Source organism: Sceloporus occidentalis, unplaced genomic scaffold (genome assembly GCF_023333645.1).
Source record: "Sceloporus occidentalis isolate IW3139 unplaced genomic scaffold, rSceOcc1.0.p SCAF_68, whole genome shotgun sequence".
Lineage (NCBI taxonomy): Eukaryota > Metazoa > Chordata > Lepidosauria > Squamata > Phrynosomatidae > Sceloporus > Sceloporus occidentalis.
In genome coordinates this window covers 5,462,944-5,482,694 of record NW_028317048.1, presented here as the reverse complement: position 1 = coordinate 5,482,694, position 19,751 = coordinate 5,462,944, and positions in this window count along the sequence as shown.

The window sequence follows — 19,751 nt, the reverse complement described above, 5'->3', positions numbered from 1 at the left end:
CAATTTTGTCATCTCAAGCGTAAACATACTTCAAATAGTATTAAATTGAAAGGACAAAATTATTCAATCTGTTTTTGACTTGATAAAGGGATGTTGATACTCTTGAAAGCTTGCCGTAAAATGGAATGTTAGTCCAATAAAAAAAAGGTATTATTTTATATTACAATATTTATATTTTTTTTACATGTAGATAAGACACAACAACAAGCTTTAAAACCTAGCCTTAATTATCCATTACAGATGTTGCCGACAAATTCCATGAGAAGTAATAACTTTTAATACAAGATTGCATTATTATTACTGTACATAATGCTACATGTGTCATTGTAATAAAGGTATCTGGGGATGGAATAAAATATTAATTAGGATGGAACTAAATATCAATTAGGAAGACAGCTTGTTTCACATATTTTCTGTTGTATTAGATACTTACTTTTTTATTAGACAATGTTCCTTTACTACAGTTACGGTGTGCAACATTATTTACAACATTCAATAAAGGACTACACAATGTCATAAAGAAAGGGAGAAATACAGAAGTAGTAGGTTAAAATACATGGCTAGCTATTCACCATATCAACACCTGACATGAAGTTGTTTACAGGCAAACCACATCAGTAACATCATTTCCCACCATACTTACACTTCATTCACATGTTAAATGGTGGTGCCAGAATAAAATGTCTTAAGTTTTACCAACTTCCCATAACTATGAGTATACATTTTATGATGGACTTTCAGGGCTCTTAGGTAGTCGGTGGCCGGTGTGCGGTTATCACCAAGCCTAGACTTCAAAAGGCAGCCATATACCTCACTTGGTGCTACTAGAGGAAAGGAGCAGAGATATCCATGACTTACATGACATAATTCTAACTATGCTCTCTGTTGATGTTCAGTTACACAACTGAGGGGGCATTATATGATGACCACATACATTGGGGAATCAACAGGGGACTGACAGTGTACAGAATGGACAGAACACCTCCAACTGTCTAGAGTAGGGCTCTACAAATTAAGTCCTTGAGGGCTGCAAAAATGCTACGCTTTTTGGATATCCCAGCATGAGCACAGGCGCTTCAACTATAAATATACATTAAGTTACTGGTTTTCAGACAGGGGTGCACAGAAGTACTGGCCCGTTTGCAGTCCTTGAGGACTGGATTTGTGCAGCCCTGGTCTAGAGCTTTGCCTCAAAGACTTGGTACCCAGAGATTACCATCTCTGTAAAAGGTGACATTTCAGGAATCCTTGCCTGTTTGTAGCCACCAAGGCCTGTATTCCAGTGAAACGAAATATCTGGCATCCATAATGCATACATTTATCCCCCTCCCCAAGCAGACTTTGCCATCCAAACACTCATGTATAGCAGAATTGTGTAAATTCTGGAAAGTGATTGGATGGCTCCAACAAAAACAATATGGCTCCCTATATGCAGTTTTCATAAATCATACTAAAGTAGTATTTTTGTATCCATCCAGGGTCAAACCTTCTACTTGACAAAAAAAAACATGGATTCTTGTTGAATCTTCTGACCTTACTGCTGAACATCAGGATACAATGTCAATGTCAGCTCCCAATCTTTTAAGGGTACGCAGCACTGGGTACGCCATACTATACAATCTACAGCAGCTAGGCACAGTCCTCTATAGTGTATCTGGACCTGCTGCTCCTAATTGGCCTAGGCCAGAATACACCACTGCATATGACAATAAATGGTGGTGTTCACACAAAATTATATTTATTTAAAAGGTACCCAAGAAATTTAATAAAATCCAAATTCTTTTTTAAAAATGAAAGATCTCATTACCTTTATATCCTTGATATTTGTCCCTTTGCCTTGAAGCTATTTGATAGGTGCAGGAAATTAGATTGCATGCTCTTTGAGACTTTCTACAGAAAGCTTTCATTATTCTTCTAGTTTAAGAGCAACCCTAATTGACAGCACTCAGCAAGTCAGACAAACATCAAGATTGATATTTATCTATATTATAATCACAACAGACAGAGAGCACATGAGTTCAGATGTTTTCCTTCAGCAACAAACTGAAGGCAGCACAAGGGCAAATGTTGGAAAATCTGCAAACCCCTTTATAGCGGTGATGAGGTCAGGCAAACAATTATTTGCCTGTCTTCAAAGGGCAATACTAGCCGCTTCCCTGGCAAATGACACAACATTCGGTATGACAACTTGGCAATTCCATTTGCTTGGCAACCCACACTCACCAGTGAGTACTTGTGATTCAGATGGAATCTGTTAACAATTATGTTTATTTCTCTTTGGGTAGCATCCAACTTGAAACTTATCTGGTAAACCTCACCTGTCTGTCTGTGTTTGCTGCTGTGTATGCCTGTGATTTATAGCTACATGTAGCCAACAATATGAAAGGCAAAGAAGGAGAGGTGTTCAGCACAGTATTACAAATGATCTGCACTGCAATGTAGATACATTTTTTTTTGTAGCCAAGGCTGAAATATTCAAAAGGCAAACTGAGCACATGTCCAGAACACCATTATTTGGCACCACAAGGAAGGAAAAATATGGATAATTGTTGTAGTTCATAGGGTTTATTTACCAAAAACGTGAGATGAAATATTTTACCTTTGTTACATCATACCTTCCATGTGCCCCTCTTTAGGACCTTACTTCCTCCACTGATGTCCCTCTGTATGTTTGTGTATATGTTCAGTATGTTAGTGTGTATGTGTCTGGGTATTTTATTGTGTGCATGTGTCTGTCTGGGTAAGTTAGTGTGTGTTTCTGGGTATGTAAGTGTGAGTGTCTCCATGCACACGTGTTAGTGTGTGTAGGTGTGTCTAGTGTGAGTGTCCGTGTGTGTGTTAGTGTCTGGGCGTAGGACAGTGTGGTAGTGGGAGTGTCTGGTTGTTTTAGAATATGTGTATGGGTGTGTGTAAGTGTGAGTGTCCCAACCGAGGGGGCAGCTCTGGATCGGTCCCTGGTGCTACAGTCCTAAAAGTCACAATAATTAAAATTTAAATTATTTAGGTAACATATATTATTCATCTTCTAGAATCCTTATTTACTAACATAAAAGCCTTTCAACAGAACAAAAGTTTGCACAAAAAGTATCTGTGAGGCCCAGCCCACTGAATGTACCGCTAACAAAAATATTCTTACTTAAAATGTTGAGAGATACCGAGAAGGTATAGTCTCCTAGGAAGCATTGTGAATTTGTCCGTTTCTGTCTGTCATGCTGATGACTCTTAGTTATAGGCTTCCTAGGTCTGTGTACATGTATGGCCTATCATGCCAGCACACGTGGAATGGAAATTAGAAATGTGCCGTTACCATAATTGCCTCTGGCAACTAGAGTCGGTTTAGAGGAAAGGAGGAGCGTGGAGGGCAGCTTACTGATATTCTAGTTTTGCCACCTTTCAGCTCATATGTTAGCTCCAATGCAATAAAATTGTGGGTTTCCAGTAAATTAACCCTTGCAATCCCAAACCTGTAATTAGTTACAATACGATAATCTTTTAACAGCTGATGTGCCAGTCATATTTAAAGGATTGCATGGGACTAAAAAGGGGCAAATATAAATAAATGTTAACAAACGCTCATATTAAATTGCTAGCTTAATAAGAAAAATGGTAGAAAAGCCCAGAATTCTGCCACGACTCCTATCTCATGGGATGTAATTAAAGCCTTTCCAAGGATGGGTCCAGTTTCATTCTCCCTTCCTATATGGAAGTTTTGAAGGTGATCTAACTGTGTAAATGATTGAAATATTGTATTGTGTGTAGGGGCTATGAAGGTGAGAGCAAACGGCTGTAATAGCCCAGCATATATTTATCTGATCAGGGCAGGGGGTGTCTGATTCTCCAGGCTAAAGAGACCAGTAGAGTAGTGTCCTGTTGGCAATGAAGAGGTTATCATAGGCTTGGTGTATATTAAGTATTACAATCGTTCACAGTGTCTTATAAAATATTTAAGCTCTGTGTCCTGGTATTGATTTTATGCAAAGTCACAAAGAGGATCAGGAGGAATATATTAGGTGTGAGCTCCATGCCAACCTCCTGCTGGGAATATGGACCCTATTGTCCTATTTTCCATCTGCTCCATCCTGCAATGGAAGGAGGGGAGAAGGCATAAGGAGAGAATAGAGGATGACGTGAGTAGGGGAGGGAAAGATGTGGTGTAGGGAGGGGTTGATTAATATTAAGAGGTGTCTGGTAATTCACTAGGCTTCTCTGTGTCTGTCTGCGGCTGCAGATGGAGATGGTAATTGGAGTACAAAATGCATGCACATGTACAAATTTGTGTCCTAAGAATAGCTCTGGGAACAGGCGTTACAGGAAGCCATGCAATATTAGGGGGCATGTTTGGGCTGTGAAGTGGGGCTGTTAACCTTTTTTTTTTGCTGTCATAAGCCCAACAAATGCCTTGTAGGCTCTAGCTGTAAAAGCAGAATGGCATATGTTTCCAATAACAAGGATTGATGTTACAAAAGTATACATGCTACAGCTTTGAGGAGGCACTTTTATCACAAAATACTCTTGTTGACCCATTAAAGTGCCTGTAGCTATGTAACTTAATTGTACAGATGCAGGTTGGTTGTACTTCTTCACACATGCAGAACCAACAGTGCAATTTCTTCTCAGTTTAGAACCATTACATGTATTCTACAACGTTTCAATTAAAGAAGGAGAATATTTGCAAAATATTTTCTAATAACTGACATGTTTTAGCCCCAGTGGAAACGCTCGACAATATACTAAACTTTATTACTATATTGGATTATGGTTCCATAGCCTATAGCTTTGTTAGGAGACATAAACATTTGCTTTGCTGTGCACAAGTGTTTCCAACAAAGACGTACATTGCGGGTGTTACACTATTACTCGTGACACAATCATTATTGCGGAATTGTGCATGTTGCCATCATGGCGGGCATTGTGGGCCAGAGTTTATCTAGCAGCTTTTGGATATATTATGTATTTGCTTATGAAATAACATATTCACAATCAATGCATACTAGGTAAGGGTATATCCATCAAAAAAGAAAGTCACCCAAAATATCACTGGATAACAATGGCAGCCCCCAGGCCTGCAGATAAAGGAAGTTTATTGGAATAAAATGAAATAAAGAACTGTATTTTACGCTTGGGAAAAATATTTTTTTCAATAAGCCTTCCCTTTTAAACATTCGGCCTGTTGATACAGTTCATTTTGTTATAAATAAGAAAATTGTCAACCAACCAAAGAAAAATTAATAAAGGAGATCAGACACAGTTAAATAATATGTCATAAGCAAAAAGACACAGGAAGAAAATAATTAAAATCCTAAAACATAAATATTTTAATGATATTTCTCTCATATATATATATATATATATATATATATATATATATATATATATAAAAAACCAGGTACTTTGACAGTTATGGGCTCTTGTCTAGAATGGGAATTACATATAACACATTACCCCTTAATATTATAAAAACTACCTGGAAATTAATAGTTACATATTTTGCATACAACAAATATGACACCTATATTTTAATATTGTGCACGCAAATATGTTAGCACAAACTAAATCTGCCTTGTTACATTAGGCATTTTTACTAGCGTTAAATGATCATTATTGTAAAATTATTAAAAAAAAAATTATAGAGTTAAACGCAAAGGAACTCAAGGAGTATTTAATGCAGAGTGTTGCCATATAAGAGCAGCATCCTGAAAGTGTTAATTCATTATTGGAATCCAGGATTATGATAAGACTACAATAATGTCACTATGTCATGCTGAGCCTGTACCAGACTGACCTAGCTTACTTAAAACTCTTTAACCCCATCATCCTAAGGGAGGTCAGTAATGCACTGCTGATGAATATTAATGTTTTTATAATTAACTAGTGTGTTCCAGGAATGGCCCCAAGTTGCTGCCAAGGAGTGTTTATGCAAGCAGTGATATAATAGGAATGGTGATAATAATGAGCCCTTTCCGTAGTTTATAAAATATAGTAGATGTTAGGTGTAGATTTATATTATCTGTGTGAGAATATAGGCAGACCGAGACAATATACGACAGACAGACAGACAGACAGACAGATAGATAGATAGATAGATAGATAGATAGAGATCATGCATTTATATATACATGCATTAGGTCCATGAAATGGAAACATTTATTTACATTTACTGTCAATAACAATGTAATAGTTTATCCATCAACATTAAACAGGGACATTAAAGCCAGTGTTTCGAGCAACTCTTCCCATATGCACTTGTTTGCTAATATAAGGGTTTGGCCATTGGCAGCTGCCTAGTTCACATGCTAGAAATCCCTCTGGTCCAATGGTCCCCCAGATATTAGGGCATCCCCAATACATCCTGATGCACAAGTTGGCTCTTTGAAGGTGGCACTAGATTATTAGTTTTAATATTTCTTATTTTGCTAGCAAACATGCATATTTAGCATAAAAGAAAACTGTTACCTTGTGTTTGTATTGCTTCATAATAATACTGCAGTACCAAATTCACATGCAGACACAGCAATTTAGATCCAAACCAGGTTACCTACATAGAGATTGGAAGCAATAGCATAGTTATATGGGGGGGGGGGGGGGGTGTGGCACCAGTTTTTAGTTGCCCTGCTGGCTTTTAGATACCAAATGCTTGCCCAAGCATCTCAAGATAATGACCTTGGGAGGACGAGAAGCAGGTGCTTTGGTAGGAGTTGCTCAGAATATGATGAAATTAAACAGAATTCTGTTCCATTTTTTTCCACATAAGATTTACACACAAAAATTAGCCGATCAAAAGGTGACCTGATTGCAGAAACTTGGCCTCAATTATTGCGGGTTATGACAAAGGGTCCTTTATCATTTAAAAATGAAATAGTACTATATATATAGACTGGAAATTTACATTGCTTTTCTGTAAGCTTGGAGACAAAATTTATATTCATCCTGATAGCTGAGACTAGTAACAAAGAGCTAGATAATGCCTCTCTACAAATACAGGCTTCCACGTTGTACAGAATTTCTCGGTTCTGCTAAGTAAGCAGATCGGAACAGAGATTTTCTCAGGTTGGAAACAGAGCAGCAGAGCAGCTACTGCAATATGGGTTTATTTTCTGATTTGTATGTATCGCAGCCAGTATCAGTGGTTTCAAAACAATGAGGACTGAATAAATCAGGATCTTGCAATTTAATTATAGAACATCAGATGTGGAGGATGGTATAGGGATTTTTTCTTTTAAGATTGCTTAACCAGCCTACATTGAACTATATGTGTACATGACTGCGCAAAGGGTGCACTTGAACGATCTTTGTATACATTTGTGTGCATACGTTGCCATGTTCATATGTGTACACATGCATGACCTGGGGATTTATGTGCTCTTTGTCTCTGGCACACAATACTTGTGCAAACACAGTGCTGCTGGGGAGGGAGGTGGCAGCCTGTGTGATGATTAATTGCTGCGGCTCTGTGTGTTGACTGGGGTGGGGGCCCACAGAGATACGATTCAAAGGAGAATTCCAAATATTTAAATTGCTAATGATGTTACACATTGGCTCCATGTGTCCATACTCCCAACACAGTCACAGACCTACAAAGGTGTGGGGGGTTTGAAGCCCCAGGAAAAATTATGGGGTATATTTCCTAAGAATGGCCTTAGATTTCAGGACTTTGACTACAAAGTATTAATCCCATTAAAGTGCCGGGGAAACTTACTGGGCCCCAAGGAGGATTCAGTAAAGTTTCACTCTCTTTGCTGAAATATAGAAACATACGTAATGGTATGGGTAATCCGGAAAGAAAAATAGATTAGACATATTTACGGCCATAGAAGAACTATCATAAAAACAAACATTCACAAGGAGATGAAGGTTGTTGAAGGTGGATCTTTTATTTGGAGCCAGTCAAGGCTGGCTCCAAATAAAAGAATACTCTTTAAATACTTTTACCATACATAATCACACAGTTTTTCCAATATACAGCATATTAGGCCAGTGTACAAAGTAGCATGACTTGCTCACAACATTCTGTACAGGATACAATGCAATATACTTCATTGGTGATACTTTTATATCATAATAGTCCACGATGCTGCCTCTCCTATAGATTTGGTAAAGATGTAAACACTCAGTCCATATATTTTCAAGGACAACAGGTCTGTAGTGTTGCATTGATTAAAATCCCAAAGGTTGGCTTTTACTTCATGGTGCCATAAAAAGAAATATCTAAAGCATTTCAAATAGTCCAATGTATGGAAATTTGTTTGCCGAGGTTAGAGGTTATGGTTAAGGATATAATGAGTGATTCACTAGAATCAGATATACAGCTACAGGTACAACTCCTGTATAGCATCTTAAGAAAATGTATGTGTCTGTATTCGAATGGGATCTTTATTGTCAGTGATTCTGATTCCCTCTGTGACTCTGTAGCCTAAATTTCTATAGTATATATGTTAATGTGATCAATGCAAAATAGTAAAATTATTGGATAACTTTCTTGGGAATGCCTACAAGCAGTAAATTGATTAGATACAAATTTACTAATCAGCGTTAAGACTAAAGGCATATTTATGCACCTATTATAAAATTAATGATTTGGTTACCATAAGGTACTTGCACTATCACATGTGAGACAGGCTTGTTATATAAATGACACCAATCAGTCTTGTTATGTGCATAACCTTGGCATGAATACTTAATGTTAAAAATGAATCGTTTTTATTCCTACCGTACGGCAAAAAACAGGGTACAAATGTATTGATTAATGCAGTTCATAAACACAAACTAAAAGCTATACATGTATTTATTCGGTTTTCTACTGATACCATTGCATTAATTTCTCAAAAGTGTAAGTAATTAATATAGAACATGGAACTTGAGGTCAGATGAGAACCATTTGGCCATCTTGTCTGTCCATTTTTCCTGATGTAATGGGTTTAAACCCCTATCAGTCCTTGGTCAGGTCCTATAGTGAAGATAGCTTTGTGTCTATCCTACACATGTTTAAAATCCCTCACTGTATTAGCCTCCAGCACTTTTGCTAGGAGCCTGTCCCATTTATAATTATACAGAATTAAAAGGGTCAGGGTTGTTCATACCGATGCTTCTAGAGAAGTAATTCTGCTGATCTGACAATTGTGCTGGTTGCTTTAGTGATAAAATCTTCAAGACTCATCAGAATCCCTTATACCAGGGAAGGATCCTGTGTTTAGATCATATCTGCTTCCCCGGGTCTCCAGGTCAGTTTCATTTTTCTCCAGGTGGGGGAGCCTCCTATTCCACACCCACTAAAGGCTGTCAGAGGCTAACCCAGTCCCATCAAGGAACCACAACCCCAATGGAGGAAGAGTTCTGGGTAATCTTGGTTGGGAAGTTCACAGGTATGCTCATTATCGCTAATCCCCAATTTCAGATTAGTTTTTGTGGACCACTAGGTCCACCTTTAAAGCTAATATGGCTGTGGGCTAACTTCTAATGGAACTCTTTTTACAAATAAATTGAATAAGAGAACAATTAAACTAAAGTTTCTCCCCCAAAATGCTTGGGTTAGTTGTGTTCAGGTGGTTGTGCAGTGTACACAATGACCAGATATTGTTAAAATGCAGGATGTGGGGCCTCCTTGGCCTCCCTCTGATCAGCCCAGTGCAGTAAGTAGAAGAGTAGGAGGTGTGTACCAGTATGCACCATATCTCTTGTGATAAGCATGGGTACATGACATCATATCCTAGCGCTCTGCACCTTGTGGTTGTGCAATCCTCCCTTAGATCTCCAATATCTGTCACCATGAAAAAAAAGGTAATTGTAATTGGTTATATGCCAATGTACCATATGCACTGATTGCTAGGGAATCGTTGCTAAGCAATGTATAATTTACCTTTAACAAATTCAGTTGGTTACGTTCAATCTATTAGAAATAATACTTAACAATATGTTTGAAAGAAAGAATCATATAAATAATATCGTACATTACAAATTCTAACCCTTAGTTCATTGAGAGTGTTGAGGGTTTTAGAAGAACGACAACTGTAAAGGTCTCAGGTCACCCTACCCTTCTAAAATGTTTATTAGACTGTGTCTTTTATGTTTCCTATAGTAACAGCGCTACTAATGTTTCTAATGACCTTTAGTACCATAGAATTTATTAAGCAATACTCTTTTGGGAGGACTCTATCGACACCTCTCTGGGTAGCAATGTTTTGAAGTTTGTGAGAGTTTCAGACAGCAAAGTATATTCGGAAAGCATTGTATTTTCAGCCTCGGGGTAGCAATTTGGCAGGAAAAGAAAATCTAGCTAGCTGGTTCTTAAAAAAAAGAAAATTGGCTGTGAATAGTGGTTACTGCTGACCCAAAGAAAAGAACAATTGCAGATTAAATACATTTTCATCTAAAGAGAGATAGGTTCTGGACAGAAGACATGAGGTGTACTGTACCTTTCTCCCTGAATATCACATAAGGTTGTATATTACACAGCACCCATAAATATATTAGCATTTCATACATAAACATTTCTTTACATTGCTGTGGCAGGTCCATATTATCATGTGACATTTAACCCATTAAGTCCCATTGGACTTACCTTCTCTGAAATAAAAAGGAAACTGTGATATTGTTAGTATTGGCATCAACCTACATGTTTACTGTTCTGCCAACGCTCTTAATCATGTGCTAAACAATTAATAATGTCTACATGATACATTTTAATGAACAGGGTTCTGAGCATCTAAATAATCTGGTGTGATTAATTTAAATTTGTATACTATGTCTTTCCTTAGTATAGTGTTCCACAATATGTGGAAGCTTTATAAATAATCGAATAATAAAGAAAATATTCTGCTGCTGAGACCTGTTTGAACAAAGTATGCAACTTAACCATCCAGAGCTTAGCAGTAGAATGCAAGTTCTAATTATTGCACCACATGCAGGAACAAAATAGTTTTGGATGTGACCTAAGGCATAAGAAACTGTATGCCGGGTGTTTTTCTTTGTGATAAACAATATTTTATTTATTTTCTTTATTCTGCTGTTCTTTACCTCTAAAAGCTATTCCTCTGAGATATTGAAGACAACGCTGCATGTCCTAGGCAGCTGGATGAGTAATTTAATATGAATTCATTAAATCTGCAAAATAAATAAATAAAATAAACTGCTTACCTTCAAGAGAAGCTGCAGCTTGAAATCAATGGGAGCACTTTCTGCGCATGCAAACAGAGCACTACCCAGCGCTTACTGGTGGTAACATATGCGTCCGCAGGATTTTATTCCGGGGGCAAAATATCCCCCCCCACTTTTCCCCTCTCCCACCCCAATACCTCCTTACCTTTTCCCCATTGCCTACCTTTGTTGGCTCTTTTCAGTCTTCTCTTTTCTTTGTTCTCGCTTCTTGCTTCGTCCGCATCTCTGCAGACATAACCTCCTGGCGAACTTCTGTTTGGAGGATCGGAGAGACGACGTCACCGGAAGCACCACCATTTTGTCTTAAGATAACCTAGTGTGAACTTCCGCCAAAATAGTGGAGCCTCTGGGGGCATCCTCTCCTCTGGTTGGAGAATGCCCCCCCCCAATTCTCTGATCTGTGGAGAGGATGTCACCAAAGCTCTGTAGTTTTGCACTACAATAACCGTGTGTGAATTTCTGCTAAAATGGCGGAGCTTCTGGTGATGTCCTCTCCCAATGCCATTTTGCGCTATATTTTGTTCTACCTGTGAGAACAAGATGATGCGAGAAAAAGAAGCAGAGCTGCGAGACGTAGAAGTGGAGATGGTCGGCTGAGACGGTAGGGAGACAGTCAGAGAGCACGAGTGTGTGTGAGAGTAAACTTGGACATCTGATTTTTTTTCCTGACGTTTAAATGACCCCTGATTTTCTTCCGAAACTAACGGTCAGAAAACGCAATTCGTTGTCCCCAAAAAATCCAAATCCATTTGCACATGTCTAATATATACTGTATATTATAGTGATATGCAAAACTTCAACACAAAATAAACAGCTAGCTTGATGTGATGTACAGTTTCTAGTTATATTCTTATATTTTAATTTTGTTGTTTTGGATCGGGTGGAGTCCTGCTAGGACACAAAGAACTTGAGTGCTGCCTAACATGAGGATTGTTTAAATAACACAAATGTGCGGAAACAGCTCTCCTTCTAAGTGGTAAAAAAGCATTTATCCTTAAAGGGCTTGAACGTATCTACAAGGCTCTTTGGGTCAGAGGGTTGAAACTGAAACGAGTCCACAGTTATCAGGTTTGGTCAAATTCAGATTTAGAATCACAACTGCAAATATCTTAAGGTTGGCAACCAGCTTCGAAATAGCATAGGGAAAAATAACAGAGCTTCCTGCTGTGTGTATACAATTTGCATTAAATAGACATACCCTATGAAGGTGTATGTCTTCATTATCCATAACTGCAACTTATTACACCTTCATCATTATTGTGGGAACGGTTTTACAGCTCCTCATATAGTGACATTCTTTTACAATATTATAGCAGGCATTCAAGTAATATGTATGTTTTCGTTGTTTGTATAAATTGAACAATGAATATGGAAGTTATGAAGCTAAATTGCACAATTGTTGTTATCTTTTGGCCATTTGATCACTAATTACATTACCAAATATCCCTATAAAATAACTAAATAACGCAATTTGACCCGAGGGGACAATAATCCTTTTGAAAGTATTCGATTGGTAACACAGTGACTTAGAGCACAGACTTCTCTAGAGAATATCTCAGTCCTTAGCCTTTATTTAAATGTTAACTTGCATTTGGCAGTATTATGTGTTTAACAACACTTTATAATTTATGCAATTTTTTTAATTTTTAAAGTTTTGAAACAACCAAGATTAATAGTTATTATAAATACCCAAGTACTTGATTTGAGTAGTTTTATGGTTGAAATTCGAATTGCTTTAGTTTTTTTTTTGTAGGTATGGCTATGTTTTTACAAGAGGCAGATGAGCTAGCTAATGTGAGGCTATTAAAAACCCGGTTGTTTATGCCTCAGAAGAGGGAAGCGTCCAGAGCTGGCCTTTTAGATGTCTAATCTGTGCAGTTGTGCAGGGGACCATAAAGAGGGAAAACATACTGTCATTCTGAAAGTCTAGTGTGCAGCTAGCCTTCTGTCTTATTTGGAAAATATCAGAAAGTAGCTTTTTACTGCCCCATCAAAAATTCAGAGGGGATGGGGCAGTGTCATGTCCCAAGAAAGGATCATACTCATTCATCTTTGCTTTTGTGGGAATTATTGTGGAAGGGAGCATTTTTCAACTTTGCTTCCAACTCTAATGTGGCACCCCCTAACATCAATGCAGAATAAGCAGGCAATCTGTGCTGGTGATGGAAGATAACATTTGTATGTGTCAGTATACCTGGGAATTCCTGGTCTCCAGGTCAGTTTTTTCTTTCTCTGGGCAAGGAGAGCAGTGTTTGGACATGCCCACTCTCCGCCCATTCACCACCCACTCCCCATCCACTAAGAGTTATCTGGGGCTAGACCTGTCCCCACTTGCAATTTGCTCTGCCCCTTCACAGATCCTCTTCCCCAGAAGAGAGAGAGCTTCAGGTGAGCAGCCCTTGGAAGTTCCTAATGATGATGATGATGATGGGGTTTAGTGTAGATGAGGAGAAAGTTGGGTAGATAATAGAGAAAAAGGGTTGGGTGTAGATGATGAGTATACTGTAAGGTCCAGTGTGAGCCAGTGTGTTGTGAATGCATGTATGGGCAGAGTATATGTGTGTATATGGGCATGTGTGTGTGTGTGTGTGTAAGAGCAGTGTATATGTGTGCATGGCTAGGCGTATGTATATGGGCAGTGTATATGTGTGTGTGTGGGCAGGTATGTGTAAGGGCAGCATATATATGTGTAAATGGGCAGTGTATCAAAACAGTCCATCTGAATATATGTGTGGTTGCACTGCAGCTGCAAAAAGAGATCTGTGCAGATTAATTGACTATTTGACTTACAGAAGCAACATGTTGGGAGGGCCCAAACAAACAAGCTTACAATCTAGGGGATGGTGATGGGCAGCTCTACACTAACACTATACACTTCTGCATACATATGATTTTTTATTATGAAAATTGTAGATCTTGTTAGAATGCTATAGGTATGTATGTTTCTCATAGGATCTATACACACAATGCTGGGTTTGCATGTGATATTCAGTTGAGTTTTTGTTAATGAGGCAGTCCTACTTTATGACCAAAGATATTTTGACCTATAAATGTTTTTGGACTGTTGCAATACAGCTAAGAAAAATATTTTGAACATTAAAGGGTTATTAGAACTGTTACAAAGTAAATTATTGTTTACCTCTAAAGAATCATTTACACTGTTTTCCAGACTGTTTAGCAAATCATTTTGCATATTTTTTGCTTTTTTAGGACAGCTACTAGTTTACTTGCGTGTTTACTTTGAAAGTGATTTCTGTGTCTTAATGAACTTTTTCAATACTTTCTTTAAGTAAACGTGAAAATGGTAAATTTCATACTTAAAAAATTATTTGGACTATACCGCCGCTTTCCCAGATGGTCCCAAACCATTGCATCATGTCATGGGCCACAGTGATATAATCCTATTTATGACTTATTCTTGTTCTTTAAATATACTTTATAAATGCCTGGTTTGTCCTTGTTCTGAACAAAAAACTTGTGCTGTATGCACAATAACGGCATCATGAAATATGGAGCTGGTATTCAATTGTTTCCAGGGCTGGTTTTTATGCCCGGTCTGGCCCTGAACACCTGCAATGTCCTACGATGTCCAAACTCCTGGCTTTAACCTTGTTAGTCTTGTGACAATATTGTATTCTGTACTTGTGGTATTCACTTGGCTTAGAGGGGGCTACATTTTATGTGAGACATAGATTTAGGTGACAAACTAGTAATCAAAATTGAATTAGCGCTGAGATTCACAGTAATTATACAAGCTGTCATTGATGCACGTAAATAATAAGAATGCATTGGTCAGAGGCCTGGGTTGGACGGCATCAGCATTCAATAATAACGAGTCTATGTACTTGATGGCAACACACTTTGAAGTGCAAGCCACAGGTAGTCACGTGATAAGCTTATAGGACTCACAGAAATGTTAAGGCTGTCATCACCGATCAAGTGCATATTCTAGCCTCAGAAGTAGTTCTCAGGGCTGAAGGGTTAATCAATTTGTCATTGTTTTCTCTTGCACCAATTGTTCATAACTGGAAAGCTTTTAAAGTGCCATAGATCCTGATGTCCCAGTGTCATAATGTGACACTAATAGTTACACTCGGCTCTCCGAGCCAATGTCAGCAGATGGATTGCTTTCCATGCACCAATTATAATCTGTCCGTCTAAGTGATAAAGAGGGGATGGAGATGATGAGGAAAGGAGGTGTACTGTACCAGGTCCCATCTCTATTTCTAGAAAAAGGGAGTGATTTGACATCAGTTTAAATGTAGTTTTATTTGCACTATTGGGCCTGAGATTGTACATAAAAGAAGTAGTAATTTACTACTGCTTTTTAATGAATTACCTGGTTCTTAAAAATGAATTAATTTACATTGTCCACACTTTACTTTACTAATAAGATTTGTGGTCATTTTTCTGCAAGTTGGAAGAAGATGGGAATTTTGCTCGTAATCAGTAAGATGAAAAAGGAATTTGTGGACCGTACTGCCAGACTAGGACAATTTGTGACAAAATCTACTGGTGTAATATACAGATGAGCCGGGAAGGGATGGCAATTCTCAGTCCATGGGGGAAGTCCACACTTATGACCTAGTTGTGTAATTGTTCAAAACATAATTAGCAGACAAACCACATTCATTAAATATATAAAGCCCATAAAAGAAGCACAGAATGGTTCCGGTCTACGGCTAAATGCTGGCAAGATTACTTTTACTGCACACACTGTGGTGGCCCAAAATTTTCAAATTGGTGTAGCCCAGGAAGCTATCCCTCCTTTGTCTTCTGCCAGTCCTATCCTATAGATGAGTCTTACTTCGTTGAGAGAGAACAATTATGTGACTATGAGAGTCAAGATGCTATATACCAAACAGGAGATATTTTAAGTACAATAATATAACATGGATTCATATTATTTTAAAGATGTTTGTCCCTGTGTTCCATATTTGCATTTTGGTAGCATAGGTATTATTATTATTTAATGTTTAATATAGAGGCATCATATTCCACAGCGCTGTACAATGCGTAGGCAAGACATAACAAGTAGTATATAACATGACGGTTGACTTACAGAAACAGGTGAGGAGGTCTCTGCTCAAAGGAGCTTGCAATCTAGAGGGAGTTAGGGTGTATTATACAATAGGTAAAAGTATTTTCTTTTTTTTAAATAATCTTACCTGATACTAATATTCAAAAAATATGGTGGAAGTTTCCCATTTAAGTATATTTTATAGGATACGAAACAAAATTTTAAAACAAGAATTGCCTTTTTTTCAGAAAAATAAATGCCTGCAAATGATGTTTACATGGACAGGTGAAGCAGATTTTTAAATGCAATCATTAATGTGCAGCTACTTGTATGTCTCATGTGTGTTTTGTGCCTCCTAACTGTAAATGCACATACATGAGACATTTAACGGATACATTGTAAGGTAGGGAGGGTGAGCCAAGGTTAAAGGAAACTTATAATTGTAACTTTCTCTTCTTTTTTAAATAGCTCTAGCTTTTGCAAAATATAATGTTATCAGGCAGCTACATATTAGCCATTAGCTGTGTTATTTTAGCTCAATCTACTAGAAAACATGCTGACTCCTTTAACATATGGCTTTCCAGTATACCATTGGGTTGGTCAGTAACCGCCTAGACCCTTACGCTCTAAATAATAAAAGTTAATGGAGGAAAGAATTTCAGAAAAGCAGGATTTCATTGGCATTGGCATAAAGAATCAACTGAATGGGGTGTTAGAGCAGGAAAAGTTGCCCAAAATATCACCTGACTGAGAACAATGGCAGCCTTCAGGTCTGGACATTAATGGTTTATTGAAAAAATCAAGTTTCCAGAAATCTACATTATTATACACAGTAGTATAATTAATTGTTAAAGTAAAAAATTTATTCCATGGGACTTCCCCTTTAAGAGGTTTCTGCTTACCAAGCCAGTTAGAAACAAATAGCACGGCCAATAAAAAAATTTTATATTAAACTTTGTATTTAGCATTCTTTGACATTCTCTGAAAAAGCTAATTGATGCATGCGGAAGATGCAATGGAAACTTAACTGCATTATCAGACTAGACATTATTGGATTTGTTGTTTTTTTTTTCCTGTTAGATGATGCATTTGATATTTCCACAGTTACTTCAATAGATATAGCAACAATTCAAACATTAAGTTTCCCTGCAAGGGAATATATGTCTCATTTGACCGGAGCAGATGACTAATAGAAACCCAGTCCTGCTCCACCCAGTTCTACACCACAGCCGGATGTGCCTATCATCTGCCAGTGTATGTCTGCCCACGCCCAGTGCCCTACTACTACTGCTGCTGCGGAAAGGATGTTTTTTCAGTACAAAATTACTATACACAACAGTGTGCATCAATTTGCTCATGTAAATTATGTTTGTTTTTTAAGACTAGAAACATAGAATGTGTCAGCAGATAATAACTATTTGGCCAATCTATCTGCCCATAAAGAAAAACACACGAAAAGGCGGTCTATTCGTAAAAAAGGATTTTATTAATTAACATTTGCACTGAAATTATATCAGTGTATAACAAAAATAAATGGAGCCTAACAATCCACAGTACTACTGCAGGTCTACCATCTCTTATACATGAAGATCAAGACTTTTACATTACTAACCTTTTTAGCAACATTATGAAAAGCAACATTATGAAAAGTAACATTATGAAAAGTAAAGAGAGACATATGAAGAAAACAGAAAATAACTAATTGACTCATCTGAAATCTAAACTTTTCTCTTATTGGCTTCATTGAGTTTTTAACAGAAAACAGCTATGATTGAAGTGACAACCAGTGATCAGAAGCATAGATGATGATCCCTCTGTCCTCTGTATAAAATGATTTCCTAGGATAATACACGTTAAAATGCATTGTTCATAACTTAGTTCTTATATACTTGTATATGTAAACACCTGGAAACAGCACTGCAGGCCTGGATCAACTGAATTAGACATACAAACCCTGTATTTGCAGGTATACATAAATAATGGAATGGAAACATAGCATAGCGGATATAGATGAACAGATTTGTTGAACCCAGATTTGCAGGTATAGATGAATTGGAAATCACATGTTAACTCAGCACCAAAGGTATAGATAAATTCCCATAAATTACAGGCATAGACACAATAGTAGGGACACAATATGTATATAGGTTGAACTTGATGGACTTTGGTCTTTTTTCAACCTTATGAACTATGTTACTATGTTACTATAACAGGTTGCATACCCCAAAGGCCAGCCCTAGCTCCACATTGCCCACATAGAATCTGACCCACCCACATTACACACATAGGACTTGCCATCTTTGTCCCCAAACAGCCCAGCCTGAGCCAACTTTGTCCCCAAACAGCCCAGCATAAGACAACTTTGTCCACAAGCAGCCTGCCCTGTGCCACCTTTGTCCCATAAACACCCTGCCTCTGCCGTCTTGGTCCTCAAGGCTCAAACACCCTGCTTGTGCCATCTTTGCCTTTCCCCAAATCACTTATACATCTATGATACACACAACACTCATTCACTCATTCACTCTTTCATTCACACAATCATTAATTATCTCACTCATTCACAAAAATCACTTACACATATTCATTAATGCATTTTCAAAAATCATTAATGCATTTTCAAAAATCATTCAAGCAATTCATCCACACATTAATTAATTCATTCTCTCATTCACACAATTCATCTACACATTAGTGATTCATTCTCTCACTTATTCTTACTCTTTATTTCAATATTCTTACTATACCCCTTTCTCACTATCGACCTCTCCCCCTTTTCTCATTATCTTTCCCCTCCCCCTCCTCACTATCTTTTCCTTCTCACTATCTACCCCCTTCTCCCTCCTTGTCACTATCTACCCCCTCATCTGCTATGCACGCTGCTTCACTGCTGAGTGCCGGTATATGATGTAATATTCCTGCGCTCAGCATGAAGTGCTGGCACCGCGACCAAGACAGAGGCCTCAGGCTCCCACCGCCGCAGTCAGGGGAGCACAGAGGCAGGTGATGGCAGGGAGCGGAGGAAATATTTTTCATGAGCAATCACTCGGCTTCTCTCTCCTCTGCTCCCTGCTGCCTGGTTGCCATGCACCCTGTGCACCCGCCTCGGCATGGCCCTGGCCTTGGTGATAGAACTGCCACCTGGCGCCCCTGTTGCCATAGCATCCTGGGCAAATGCACACCCCAAAGGACAACCCTGTCAGTCGGCAACCTTGCCGCATGCTACAATAGGTTCGCCATCGCTGACCTATACTGATGATATAGATTTCTCCTTTTAGGAATTGTACGTCCTTCCAAGGTGATCAGCCTAACAGGCAATGTTAGTTACTACTGTCTGAATTATATGTCTATTTCATTATCTAGTTACAAAGTAAGTAGAATAAGGGCTTCCTTCCTGCATCAGCTATAGGCACTTCTTATGCTGAGGTAGAAAAGGAGAGGTGATGAGATGAAGAGATGGAAATGTGTGGGCTGAAGTCATGCTACAATGAAGATGGCCAGATAACCAGCACTAACAGATTATTACAATACACTAATACAAAACCAGTATCCCACAACACCTGAGAGCGCTACGCAATAATCG